Here is a 15,412-nt window from a genome sequence, read left to right as displayed (position 1 = left end):
TTCCAGAGACCAAAAACGTCCCCAAAGCAGAGAACGGAAGAGGCTTTGTCCAGCCACTGGGTACGGGCTGTGGGTGAGTGGTTCCCTGACCCCCTCTGCTGGAGGGGGTGGAGGTAAAGACAGCCCCTTGTAACTCAACAACTTGATAGTGGATTTAGAGAGCATCCCAGTGCCCACCCCAGCCTTGACAGCACCCCTTCACCACCACCAATTCCAAAGAGGAAAGAAAGAAAGAAAAATATCCACTATTCACATCCTTTTGTTAGATTATAAAAGAGGAAAGTTGCAGAGGCCTCATGAACTCATCTCTTCCACGGATGAGTGCCAGTCCCCAGACTGGACACGGCAGGGAGGCTGCCTGGCTGAGTCTCTCCTCTAGGAGGTCTGGGGTGTTAGGAAAAGAAGACATAAAGACGCAAAATTCCCATAACAACTGCGGAAAGAGGTGAGGGTGCGGGCAGAGTGGGGTGGGCGTGCAATCAGAGCAGAGGAAGGGGTCCAGTTAGGATGTATGAACTTTGACAGTGCAGGTGACAGAGGATCCACAGGAAACAGCTAGGATTTCGTCTGGCTGAAACAGGACCCAGGAAGGGCTGGGACAGGGGGTCACAGTTGTGCAAGGAAAGCGCCAGCTCCGGCCACCACACCTGGGACAGCCGGGCAAGCTCTGGGTCCCACTGTAGACCCTGCCTTTTATTGTTCCTCTCTCTTGTGAATTCAGGTGGGGAAAGGTCTGCTGAGAGTCATGCCAGAATTCACAGGAGAAAGATTCTGTAATTTCTTTTAGCTCTGTGACTCTGGACAAAGTATTCAGTATTAATGCAGCTGACCATGACGTCTTCTGTGTGCGCAACTGACAGACCAAATTACCTTTCCTTATCTCCTGGGGAGAAAAAAAGGACCATTTATTTGACATATTTCATAATCATTTCACCTGCTTGCCCCCTACGGAGAGCATGGGTGACCCGGCTCCCTCCCTCCTGCATGAGGCAGGAAGCATGTCCTCTAATAAAGCCCAGTTTCTGAAGAATGCTTTTAGTCTTGGAATAGTGAGCGTGATTTTCAATTGTATTTTTAATTCTCTATCTACTTTTTAAAAGCCCACGTTTCCATCCTCTCTAATTCTCAGCTCATCCGAGCCGGGAGGGAGCTGGGACATCACAAGCTCCCATCTCCTGCTTGGCATCTGCCTGGTGGAGAAGGCAGTGGGCCAAGTCTGCTGGGGATTCAGAGGTGAGTGCTCTGTGCCACTCACTGGGCACTGTTCTCTAGATGGTGGCTTGGAGATCCCCAGTCTGGGCCGCTACAAAGCCCCCCAAGCATTTTGAAAAATTGTGGTAAAAGACACATAATATAAACTTTTTACCATCTTAACGATTTTTAATTGCACAGTTCAGTGGCATTAAGCATATTCACCACTCACGTTGTTGTGCAACCATCACCATCATCCATCTCCAGAACTCTTTTCATCTTGCAAAACTGAAACTGTACAATTAAACAATAACTCCCTATTCCCCCACTCCCCAGGCCCTAGCATCCACCATTCTACTTTCTTTCTCTATGGATCTCCAGGTTCTTCATATGAGTAGACTCATACAACATCTGCCGTTTTGTGACTGGCTTATTTCATTTAGTGTAATGTCCTCAAGGTTCATCCATGTTACAGTATGTTGGTATGTGTCAGAATTTCTTTCTTTTTGGGGGGCAGGGCAGAGGGGGAATCTCAGTTCCCCAACCAGGGACTGAACCCAGGCCACATCAGTGAAAACCCAGAATTCTAACCGCTAAGCCACCAGGGAACTCCCCCAGAATTTCCTTCCTTTTTAAGGTTGAATGCTATCCTATTGTATGTATACACCACATTTTGTTTATCCATTCATCCACTGAGGGATACTTGGGTTGCTTCCATATTTTGGCTCTTGTGAATACTGCTGCTATAAACAGAAGTATCTCTTCAAGTCCCTGCTTTCAACTCTTTTGGGTATATACTCAAGAAGTGGGATTTCTAGATCAGATGGTAATTCTATTTTTTAATTTTTTGAGCAGAAGCAATTTTTACTTATTACTCCTCTGGCCTTCTTCCACTCCTCAGGCCGGAGGTCAAGCCAGGCAGCACGTGAGCGTGTGAGAAAGCAGTTTAGGGCTTCCCCAGAGGAAGGGAAAACTGACTGTGGGGCGATTTGCACCCACCTGCCAGGTTCTGTACGTGGCCTATCAGGGCTTCCTCTGGGGATTTCAAGTCAATGTTTCCTGGAGTTTCCAAGACCCTTGCCCTAGACCCTGCCCTTGGGAGCCGGCAGGGGACGCATTCACATATCAAATAGGAGAATAAGCGCCTGGGACCTGGGAGGTAGGTATGGTCATTATCCCATTTCACAGATGAAAGTACTGATGCTCAGAGAGGTTAAATGAGGGGCTCGAGGTCTCAGCTAGAAAGTGGTAAGGCTCAGACTCAAGCCCAGCTCTGTCCATGTTCTTTCCACTACCTCATGCTGCCTCTACTGGCATTTAAATGCAGTGTAGAGCGGTACAAACCTCATGCTGCAGGAAGCAGTGTCCAGGGGCAGGGACGGGGGAGACTGATTCTGACTTAGGGAAGCTGGAAATCTCCTTGGAGGAGCCACATTTTAACAGGACTTTGAAAAACTGGTAGATGTTGGAAGGTGGAGGAGTTGGACGGAACTAGGTGAAAAACTCCTTGAATGGTTCTGTCTGGTGAAAGGTATAAGATCTTAAATGTGGCAGAGATTTTCTTTTAAGAGTGTAGCTCTAGACTAATAAGTTTAAAAAGTTTACAAAATGGATAGTTTTATATGAAAATAAACATTTACAAGGTCAACTCAAAAAAAGGCCATGTAAGAAATTAGAAAACTTTCATTTTCTGCATTGTATATTTCTGTAATATTTGAAGTATAAATGAACATGTTAATTTGAGAATCTGAAAAATAAATATATAAAAATTAAATAGATAATTACTGTGGAAAATATGTATGCTATATTGTTAGTTGTAGAAAAAACAGATTGCAAATCTGTATATGTAGAGAATGACCCCACTTATGTAAGTAAACCTGTGAATGTGTGTATTTGAATGGATACACACCAAAATTCTCTCAATGTTTATCCCTGGGAAAGAGAACTATTGGTGACTTTCTCCTTTCTATTATTTGTATCTTATACTAAGATAAAAAATGTGTTTGGAGAGAAATCTAGATGACCTTGGGTATGGTGATATGATGCCTTTTCAGATACAACACCAAGACACAGTCCAGGAAAGAAATAATTGATAAGCTGAACATTAAAACTAAAGACTTCTGCTCTACAAAACACAATATCAAAAGAGTCAATTTCTTTCAGTCTACAAGCTATAGACTGAAAGAAAATATTTGCAAAAGACAGACCTCATAAAGGACTGGTGTCCAAAATATACAAAGAACTCTTAAAATTCAATGATAAGAAAACTACCTGGTTAAAAAATGGGCCAAAGATCTTAACACCTCACCAAAGATGATACAGTTGGCAAATAAGCATATGAAAAGATGTTCCACATCATATATCACCAGGAAGAATGCAGATTAAAGCAACAATGAGATACTACTACATACATATTAGAATGGCCAGCATCTGGAGCACAGACATCAAATGCTGGAGGTGATGTGAAGTAACAGGACTCTCTTACATTGCTGGTGGGAAGGAAGATGATACTTTGAAAGTTTCATCAGTTTGGCAGTTTCTTAGAAAACTAAACATACTCTTGCAATAGCATCTAGCGATTGTATGCCTTGGTATTTATCCAAAGGAGTTGAAAACTTAGTCCACACAAAAGCCAGCACATGGGTATTTATAGAAGCTTTATCCATAATTTCCAGAACTTGGAAGCAACCAAGATGTCCTTCAGTAGGTGAGTGTCTAAACTGTGGCACATCCAAGACAATGGACTCCCATTCAGCGCTAAAAAAATAAACAAAAAAAAAAAACAAACAAAAACAGAGCTATCAAGCCATGAAAAGACATGAAGGAATCTTTTTTTAAATTTATTTTATTGAGGTATAGTTGATTTACAATGTTGCGTTTAATTTCTGCTGTACAGCAAAGTGACTCAGTTATACATATATATATACACTCTTTTTCATATTCTTTTCCACTATGGTTTATCACAGGATATTGAATACACTTCCCTGTGCTAGACAGCAGGACCCTGTGGTTTACCCATTCTGTATGTAATAGTTTGCATCTGCTAATCCCAAACTCCCAATCCATAGCTCCCTCACCTTCCCTCCCGCTTGGAAACCACAAGTCTGTTTTCTATGTCTGTGATTCTGCTCCTATTTCATAGATAAGTTCATTTGTGTCATAATTTAGATTCCACATATAAATGATATCATATGATATTCATCTTTCTCTTTATGACTGACACTATGATAATCTCTAGGTCCATCCATTTTGTTGCAAATGGCATTATTGAATTCTTTTTTATGCTGAATAGTATTCCATTGTGTGCGTGTGTGTGTGTGTGTGTGTGTGTGTGTATACGTATATACATATATATATACACCACATCTTTATTCATTCATCTGTCAGTGGACATTTAGGTTGTTTCCATGTCTTGGCTATTGTAAACAGTGCTGCAGTGAACATTGGGGTGCATGTATCTTTTCAAATTATGGTTTTCTCTGGATATATGCCCAGGAGTGGGATTACAACTCTATTTTTAGTTTTTTGAGGAACCTCCATACTGTTTTCCATTGTCGCTGTGCCAATTTACATTCCCACAGTGTTGGAGGATTCCCTTTTCTCCACATCCTCTCCAGCATTTGTTATTTGTAGACTTTTTAATGATGGCCATTCTGACGGTGTGAGGTAATAGCTCATTGTAGTTTTGATTTGCATTTCTCTGATAATTAGCGATGTTGAGCATCTTTTCATGTGCTGTTGGCCATCTGTATGTCTTCTTTGGAGAAATGTCTATTTAGGTCTTCTGCCCGTTTTTCAATTAAGTTGTTTATTTTTTCATTCATGAGTTGTATGAGCTGTTTGTATGTTTTGGAAATTAAGCCCTTGTCGGTTGCATCATTTGCAAATATATTCTCCCATTCTGTAGGTTGTCTTTTCATTTTGTTTATGGTTTCCTTTGCTGGTCAAAAGCTTGTAAGTTTGATTAGGTCCCATTAGTTTATTTTTGCTTTTATTTCTATTGCCTTGAGAGACTGACCTAAGAAAACAATGGTACAATTTATGTCAGAGAATGTTTTGCCTGTGTTCTCTACTAAGAGTTTTATGGTGTCAAGGATATGAAAGAATCTAAAATGCATATTACTAGGGGAAAGAAGCCATTCCGAAAAGGCTATGTGCTGTTTGATTCCAATTATAAGACATTCTAGAAAGGCAAAACTGTGGAGACAGTAAAAAGATCAGTGGTTGACAAAGGTCGGCGGGAGGGAGTGATAGAAAGATAAATAGGTATGGCACTTAGGGTTTTTAATACGTATGTTATTATAATGATGGATAAATGTCATTGTATATTTGTCCAAACCCATATAATGTATGACAGCAAGACAAACCCTAAGGCTAACTATGGACTTTGGGTGATAACAGTATGTTAATGTAGGTTCATCCTTGGTTCAGAATATACCATAATAGTGAGGATGTTGATAACGGGGTAATGGAGGAGGCCATGTATGTGTGGGGGCAGGGGGTATGTGGGAAATCTCTGTATCTTCCTCTCAATTTTGTTATAAGTTTAAAACTGCTCTAAAAAAAAACTTTAAAAAGTTAATTTGAAAAAGAAAAAGAAAGTAAAGCTTGTTCAAGTATTACTCTTGCAAAAGGATACAGGCAGTTCTCAGGATGAATCTTGTCAAAGTTTCACATAACAATTAATTCCTATGCTTTTTAACCTTTTCCATAGCTTAAAAAAAGTTTAAAATTTTCCAATTAATTTTATACACTTAGAATAACTACAATACCAAGACTTGATTTTTTTTTTCTAAAAAGCATCAGATAAAGTACATGTATCCAAAATCAGGAGCCAACATCATACTTGATGATAAAACACTAGTCTAGAGGGATTCACATTCGAGTCAGAATTAAGACAGGGATGTCAGTTAGGTATCAGCAATGCTAGCGGCTATAACAAATATCCCACGTCAATGGCTTAACACAGTAAGAGTTTATTCCCTATTCACACAAATAACAATGAGGACCCCTGGTCTGCAAGCACCTCCCATTAGGCTTTTCATGGACCTAAACTCCTCTGCCTCTGGTCCTGCCATCACCTAGAACTGCTTCTAGATCCTCTGACAGCAGGCAAAGAAAGAGGAGAGGGTGGTATGGGAGTTTTACAGGCCAAGCAGGAAAGCCACTAATGTTATTTCCACCCACCATCCAAAGGCTAGAACCCAGTTACAGGGCTACATAGAACTGCCAGGGGGCTGGGAACAGCACTCTAGGTTTGTGCCTGGAGGAAAAGGAGACAGGTGATAACGCAGCATTCCTTAAAGAGTGCTCCATTATTATCTCACTTTCTGCACATTTTGATGTGGGGCAGGCAGGCAATAACTGCCACCTGAGCACCAGTGATTATAAACACATCCCAGTTTCAGAGATTTAAAATGTGAAAACTTAGACTCTGCGAAATACTGCTTATGAGTACTAGGCGAAATAAGAAATGCTGTATTTGTAAAAGCCCATGGACGAGCAAGGGTTTTCCAGGCATGATACCAAGGCAAAAAGCATAAAAGATAGACTGAACCACACAAAAATGAAAAATCCCTCACGTCAAAAAAGGAAAATTAGGGACTTCCCTGGTGGTTCAGTGGTTAAGACTCCACGCTTCCACTGCAGGGGACGCGGGTTCAATATTCTTGGTCGGGGAACTAAGATCCCACATGCCGCGTGGCAAAAAAAAAAAATTAAAAGCAGAAGGACCCATGGTGGGGGTGCGGGTGGAAATATTTGTAACGTATGATAGATCAAGAATTAGTAGGCTTACTATTTTAAAACTCCTTATAAACCAACGGTGAAAATGATGAATATTCCCAGATAAAAATGGACAAAGAACTGTAACAGGAAATGAATCAAAAAAGAACTAAAAATGGTTAAATACGTTAACTATGTAAAACTATTTGGTAGTCACAGAAATGCAAATTAAAACCACGATAGGATACCTTTTTTTTTAATCATAAAAGTGGCAGAGATTTGAAAATCGATAATGGTGCTGGCAAGGCCTAGAAATTAGACTATTTCACTCCTGTGAGAGGGTGAGATGGGTGCACTGTTTCGTGCCGTGGGTAAGATCTTAAAAACATGCATGCCTGTTCACCCAGCCTTCCCACTTCTGGAATTTTTTAAATATAGTTTTTATTTTTATCAAAGTTGAACACGCACATAATTTTAAAAGTTGAAAAATTCTACATCGTTTCTGATGAAAACCAGCAATTCCCTGAAGCTCCGTCCCCTCAACCGCTCACCCGATTACCACCCTACCCCTCTTTCTCAGTCCCAGAGATACAGGTTTCAAAATGTCTGGTATTTACCATATTTTCTCTAAATGACATGATTATATAGCTGCTTCTCAAATTTTCAGGTTTGGGCATTATCTAATGATTTCTCCTCATGAAGATAGGATTTAACTCTCTCACCAACCTCTCCCCCTAAACCCAACCCCTGTAAAACACATACACATACTCCACCTACACACATACCCCGGTCATCAGCCTCCCAGTGTGGTTATTTGTCATGGCGACTAGATCGATATTCGTTATTTGCCTTATTCTGACTGTAAATCTATTGTCAAATGAGCTGTGTAGGACACTGTTATTTTCTTTCCCTGCACAGTATTTTGTTTCCCTGGAGTAAATAACTGACTTGTTTTCATCATTGGCTTAGTTTGCTCATTTTCGTCCTCAATTTAATCACAAACTCTCAGAATTTTGAACTTGTTACTCCACTATGTTCTGGCTTCCACTGATCCTATTTTTAAAATCCAATGCCATCTGAACCATAATCCTTTGTATGCACCTACTTTTTCTCTGCAAACTTGTAGGACCTTTTCTCTGTCCATGCCACCCCATAGTAACCCCAGTCCTGAGACGCTTGCACAGCCTGGTTTGAGACCTCCTCATGGTTCTGTGATATAAATCGAGCTCTTTTTCGTCTTTGGGATATGGCTTTCTTGGGTCTGATAAGTCCATCTACTTTCCAACGGCCAAAAGGCAGTTGCTGATGACTCCTCTATTCTCCTCTTCCTTGTGGGTTTTTTCGTTTTTAATCAGTTTGCTATGGCTTGGAGAGAAAGCGGTAACGCACCAAGGTGAGGTTTGCAGTCCTGCTTCCCTGTGGAGGGTCTGGATTAGACTCTTCCTCCCCACACTGGGTCCTGGGCCTCCACATCTGTCCCCCTCGTCCCATTGTCCCCTCAAAACAGCTCTTGCTCAGCTCAGTTCAGCTGGCAGGCAAACACCCTCAGGGCAAATGAACGATCTTAGTGTCAAATCTAAGAAGTTAAAAAAGAAATACAATAAACCCCAAAACAATATAAGGAAAGAGATAAAATACAAAATGGAAATCGATGAAATAGAAAACAAAAATGCATTGGTGACGATCAATGAAACTGAGTTGATTCTTTGAAAAGGCAGAATAGAAAAATCTCTGGGAAGATTGATCAAGGAAAAAAAAAGAAAATGTACAAATAAATGACATTATACATTAAAAGAGTAACATAATTATAGTTAAAACAGAGGTTTAAAAGATAATAAGATAGGGCTTCCCTGGTGGCTCTGTGGTTAAGTATCCGCCTACCAATGCAAGGGGACACGGGTTCGATCCCTGATCCAGGAAGATCCCACATGCCACGGAGCAACTGAGCCCATGTGCCACAATTACTGAGCCTGCGCTCTAGAGCCTGCGAGCCACAACTACTGAGCCCATGTGCCGCAACTATTGAAGCCAGCGCACCTAGAGCCTGTGCTCCGCAGCAAGAGAAGCCACTGCAATGAGAAACCTGCACAGCTCTTTGAAGAGCAGCCCATGCTCACCACAACTACAGAAAGCCCGTGCACAGCAACGAAGACCCAATGAAGCCAAAAATAAATAAATAAATAAATAAGTAAATAAATATAAATAAATAAATCAAAAAAGATAAGATAAAGACAAATATCTGGAGATTTTATCTTTTCATGTGGCTGTATTTGCAAAAAAAAGATTACTAAAAAAATATAATAAGAAAATGCTATCAACAACTTTATGTCAACAAATTTGAAGTCGTAGTATTATAGAAATAGATAAATTCCTACCAAAAGTGAAAAAAAAAATTCTGAATAGTCCTAAAACAATTAAAGAATTTGAAGCAATAATTGAAAACATTTCCACAAAGAAAATTCAATGCCCACATGGTTGTATAGGTGACTTATACCAACATTTCAAGAATAGATAATCCTAATCTTATATGAATTCTTCCAGGGAATAGAAAAATAAGGAAAATTCCAAAATTCATTCTTTGAGGCCAGTATAATCTTAATATAAAAATTAAACACGTATAGCATAAGAAAGGAAAATTACAGGCCCATTTCACTCCTACATTTAGATGTAATAACCTAAGTAACATATTATTAAAATAATTCAACTGTATATAAAAAAGATAATGTACTGTAACCAAGTTGAGTTTATTCCAAGAATACAAAGATGGCTTAATATTAGAAAACTATAAAGGTAATTGATCACATTAACAGATTAAAGAAGAAAAACATATGATCACCTAAGTAGACACAGAAAAGGTACTCGACAAAAGTATATTCTGATTGATGATAAACTTCCAAACAGATTGGAAATAAAAGAGAATTTCCTTAACCTGATAAAGGATATCTATGAAAACATCTAAAGGAAATATTACTTGTGTAAACAATAGAAACATTTCCTTTAAAATCAGGAAAAGATAAGGATGCCTACTATAACATTTTTTTGTTCAGCATTGTACTTTTGAATTTATTTTTCTTAAATATATTAATACATTTAGTGGTAGAAGTTTGTAAATAAATTAATAAAGAAGAAAATAAATCAATGGCATATGTTTGAAAAGAAAGAGATGAACTGTCATTATTTGCAGATGATATGATTGTCTATTTAGAAAACCCAAAGAAATCTACAGACCAATTATTAGTTAGCAAGATTACTGGGTATAAAATCAATAGGCAAGGACTTCCTAGGTGGCACACTGGTTAAGAATCCGCCTGCCAATGCAGGGGACACAGGTTCGAGCCCTGCTCCAGGAAGATACCACATGCCACGAAGCAACTAAGCCCGTGTGCCACAACTATTGCACATGCCCTATAGAGCCCGTGAGCCACAACTATTGAGCCCATGTGCCACAACCACTGAAGCCCACGCACCTAGAGCCCATGCTCTGCAATAAGAGAAGCCACCACAATGAAGAGTAGCCTCCACTCGCCACAACTAGAGAAAGCCCATGTGCAGCAACAAAGACCCAACACAGCCAATAAATAAATCAATAAATCAATAACTCAATAAGCAAAAGTCAATGAAATTCTTAGTCATTAAAGAAAAAACACAGATGATGAATAACCTTATGAAAATATGGTCTCAACCTTTTTAGTTATCTGGGAAATTCAGTTTTAAACAAAGATACAGTATTTTATACTTGTCAGATTAGCAGGTATTTTTAAAAATCTGACACCACCAAGTGCTGGAGAAGAGGTAGAGTAACTAGACCCCTCATACGCTGCTTGTGGGAATCATTGGTACAATCACCTTGGTTAGACCTATTGGTACCATCTAACTAGGTTAAGTCAAAGATGCCCTAGACCCAGCAAATCTATACTAGGCTACATGCCCCCCAAAATCTCTTCTGAGTGTACTCAAAGAGACTTTCACAAGAATGCTTATGGCATTATTGTTTAAAGTTACCAAAAAAAAAAAAAGAAATCTTAAATGTTCGTTGACAAAAAAAAGAATAAAGACAGTACATTCATAAAAAAGCAAAAGATAATATGGAGTAAATAAGCAAGATACAGAAGGATATGATCCTACTTAAAATGGCAACATTCCACCCCTGCCTTTCTTTCTTTTTCCCCTTTGTACCTCTCACATTTTAACATATAATTTATCTATAATTCATAAACTTTGTTTATTGTTTGGCTCACCCCATGGGAATGTACACACCACAAGAGTAGTTTTGTTCACCGATGTTCCCAGGATTTAAAAGGGTGCCTCAATGAATATTTGCCAAGTGAATTTGTTGAATGAATACAAGACAGTATGAAGCCACATATTGAAAGTTTAAAAGCATGCAAAACAATACTACTTAACATTTATAGATAAACATCCCTTTCTGGTTTGGGTTACCTTTGTGACAGGTGGAGGGCGGGATCAGGAAGGGCCATCCAGGAGCCTTCACGTGTCCCCATAAGGTTTTATTTCCTAAAGTGGCAATGGAGAGGGAAGCGTTTGTTACATCATTACCGACAATGTTTGCATGGTGGAAAAATTTCACATTAAAACTTGTTTTTAATAATAGGAACAACAGCAGCTGCAGCACATATTACCTTTTCTAAGGGTTTTCCCACATGATCTCATGGGTCAGGTGTGCAGAAGGGGCTTCCTATAAGCCCAGCTCAGAGCAAGGTGGGGCCAGGGACTGGGGCCCGGGACTGGGGTTCTTCCAAATTGCCCAAGAGGGGAAATCCCAGACTGAGAAGGAAGAAAAGGCAGCCCGGGGGCCACCCCTCCTGGATGAGATGGGAGTGTGCGTGAGAACTGGGCTTTGTCTTGCGCTGTCCTCACTCAGGAGCTGGGGGCTTGCTGCTGGGCCCCCAGTCAGGGCACACTCCTCTGTGGCAGCACAGGGTTCTGTGTTAGGAGCTGTCCTAGTTCAGAACCTGAGTCCCTGTGGTCTCTCTTTCCTCCCCTGGATGAGGGGAGAATGACTAATGACCCTGTTTTGTCTGCCTCAGAGGGCTATTGTGAGGACCAAGGAAAGAAAATTGTGGAACCAGAGTCTCAATGCAGTTTTGTATTTTCTCCTTTGATATGAAACCTTTGAACATAAACATCATCTATCTTCTTACATAGTCTTCAAAACAATCATTTTTATTAGCCAAAGAGCCATCAAGGGCTCATCATAATTTACTCAGTCATTCCCCCTTTGTTGTAGATTGTGTTTACCACTTTCCTCAACTATAAACAACACTGCAATTAACATCTTCAATGCGCTTACACTTTGCTTTGCCTTTTTGGAATTATTTCACTAGGATAAATTACGGCGTAACTCATCAAAGTATAGAAATGGTTCTTATGGTTCTTGATGGGTTCTGTCAAAGGGCCATTTCCAAATGGTTGTCCCTGGTGACATACAGGTGCATGTAGGACCACTGCACCTTAGTACAGGAAGGGTCTAGCCCTGCTGGGGCATAATTCAAAATTCACTGAATTTGAGGCTAATCCTGACAAGAGATGAGAGGAGACATTTATATTTGTTTACCAGTATAAAAGATGCCCTACATGGCAATATTGTAAATCCAGTTGACAGCTCACTTGCTCACTTAACTGGACAGCTTTGAAGTTATTTGTTTCTTGACATACATTTTAAAAGTTGGGAGAGGAACTTCCCTGGTGACGCAGTGGTTAAGAATTCGCCTGCCAAGGCAGGGGACATGGGTTCGATCCCTGGTCTGGGAAGATCCCAGATGCTGTGGAGAAACTAAGCCCGTGCGCCACAACTACTGAAACCTGTGCTCTAGAGCCCGTACTCCGCAACAAGAGAAGCCACTGTAGTGAGAAGCCCTCACTCACCGCAACTAGACAAAGCCTTCACGCAGCAACAAAGACCCAACACAGCCATAAATAAATACATAAATAAATAAATTTATTTTTTTATAAAAGGTGGGAGAATTCAGACAAAATGAGACTTTATTAATATTTAACATTCATAAAATATGTACCTTGCGTATTTAAAATGCTCACAAAATGCTGCCACGCTGTGCTAGTTTTGTCACACCATCTCCACTATGTGGCACTATTATTTTAATTTTTTTTTTTTCCTAAAGAAATAAGTCTTCTTCTGACTATGAAGTTTGCAGCTGCAGGCCTGTGAGAACCACCTGTAAGGCAGAGAAGGAGGAAACAATGCAATATAGGCACCTCTCTTGGAACCAGCTAATAACTATGCTCTGATTATTAACAATGTATTCTCTGCTGGGCACTTTCCTGTGTTACCTCATTTAATCTTTGATCCTATTAGATAGGTACAATTTTCCCACTTCACAGATGAGGAAACTGAAGTCTGGGTCCTAGGGATACAGGCATTACAGACATAGCAGGTAGAATCAGAGAACAAGGCAGGACTGATGTCAAGAGTCACTGGTCCCGGCTCTGTCCCTAATTGTTGGCTCCTCAGCCAACTCTTCGGGGCCTTGTCTTTGTCCCAGGGAGAGGATGAGGTCTGGGGATGGGCTCTTGGCATGGTTACTCAACTTCTTTACACCACCCCCAGCCCTCTGTGGGGCCCTCTGGAAGAGAGAGTGTCTGCCTTTTCTTTCCCTGCACAGAACACCAGGAGGGCTTGGCTGAGCAAGGATGGGCCACACGGACCAGACCAGCAGCAGGTTGGTGCATGCTGTGTTTACAGCATCTTCATCGCTCACTCAGAAGCTCCAGAACTCAGGTTTGTCCTTCCCTTCATTCCCCAAACACTTTTTAAGTACCATGCTGAATGCAGTGGGGCTGGCCTTGGGGCCAAGGAGCATGGCTACACTCCACCTAGTGACACCAGCAGTGGGACTTGGGTAAGTCACTTCTGTGGCCTCTGACCGCAGTTTCCTCATCTGTAAAATGGGGATAAGAATGGTTACCTCGGAGGGTTATTGTGAAGCTTGAGTGAGGAGAAGGCGTGACTTAGGCCCTACGAGAGGCCCTGTAAAGTGTGAGCTGAAGCGGGCCCTCCAGGTGTTCTCTGGATGTGACTCAGGTTCCTGTCAGGGACCTCAGCCTGACATCAACACCCAAAACAGACCACAAGGGAGAAAGTGTCAGGCCAGGAGAAGGTAGGACAAACTTTCCCTGATGGTTGGGAAGCATTCTGGGAGGGCTCCCTGGAAGAGGTGGTATTTGCACCAAAGGAAAATCAATCCTATTAAGTGATCAAAGCTACCACCGGCAGCCAGAACTTCCATTTTGAACCTGACAGAAGACTTCCTGCAGGAGGTGAGGTCAGGCTGACTCTACACACCCAGAGAAGATGCCCCCAGAACATCTCAGGGATCTCTGCTCACCCCCTCTGTCAAATGATTTGATTCATGTTTATTGAGCATCTGCTATGTGCCAGGCACTGGTCTCATATACTGGAGCTATGTCAGTGAACAAGACAAATCCCTTGCACCTTTTCACAAAGATGGCACTGAAGGCAAAGAAGGAAGCCCCTGCCCCTCCCAAAGTGGAAGCCAAAGCAAAGGCTTTGAAGGCCAAGAAAGCAGTGTTGAAAGGTAGCCACAGCCACAAAGAAAGAAGACCTGGACATCACCCACCTTCCAATGACCCAAAACTCTATGGCTCAGGAGGCAGCCCAGATATCCTGGGAAGAGCACCCCTAGGAGAAACAAGCTTGACCACACGGCCATCATCACGTTCCCCCTCACCACTGAGTCATCCATGAAGAAAAGAGACAACAACACACTCGTGTTCATTGTGGATGTCAAGGCCAACAAGCGCCAGATTAAGCAGACTGTGAAGAAGCTCTACGACACTGATGTGGCTAAGGTCAACACCCAGGTCAGCCTGATGGAGAGAAGAAGGCGTGTGTTCGACTGGCTCCTGACTACGATGCTTTGGTTGTTGCCAGCAAACTTGGGATCATCTGAACTGAGTCCAGCTGGCTAATTCTAAATATAAAAGTTTTCACTATTGAAACAAAAACAAATCCCTTTCTCTCAGAGCTGACATTCTGATGGAGCGTAGAGGGAAACTAGACAACAAGCCAGAAAATAAGCATATTTCAGATGGCTAGTGGGAAAGGGGTATATAAAGCAGAGCGAGGAGAGTAGAGAATGAATGGGGCGTGAGTGCAGTCTGGGAAGCCGTGAAGGGCAAACTTCTGAGTGAGGTCTGTAGGAAACAAAGGTGCAGACTTTGCAGATAGATATCAGGAAGAACGTGCCAGGCAGGGGGAATAGCTGGTGCAGGAGTGCTGGCAGGCCGAGTGTGCGACATCAAGAGATTCCAGGGATGCAGGAGAAGGGAGGGAGTGAGGTCAGAAGGCATCGTTTGCCTTAATGGGCCTGGCAGGACTCCTGCGTTACCCTGAGGGAGTGGGAGCCCTCACAGGAGCGATGGGCTTGGCTCCAGCTGCCTGTGAGCAGAGACTGGAGCAGGGCAAGGCAGAAACAGGGAGATGGCCAGGGGGCCATTG

At 41.6% G+C, this 15,412-nt stretch overlaps 1 pseudogene; it reads left to right on the top strand.

Moving 5' to 3' along the window:
- The first annotated feature begins 14,398 nt into the window (after positions 1–14,398).
- On the top strand, positions 14,399–15,106 carry LOC130846047 (60S ribosomal protein L23a-like; annotated as a pseudogene).
- The last annotated feature ends 306 nt before the right edge of the window (positions 15,107–15,412 follow it).

This window comes from Hippopotamus amphibius, chromosome 2 (assembly GCF_030028045.1).
Source record: "Hippopotamus amphibius kiboko isolate mHipAmp2 chromosome 2, mHipAmp2.hap2, whole genome shotgun sequence".
NCBI lineage: Eukaryota > Metazoa > Chordata > Mammalia > Artiodactyla > Hippopotamidae > Hippopotamus > Hippopotamus amphibius.
Note: the sequence above shows the minus strand (reverse complement) of the source record. Positions and strands in the feature narration are given on the sequence as shown.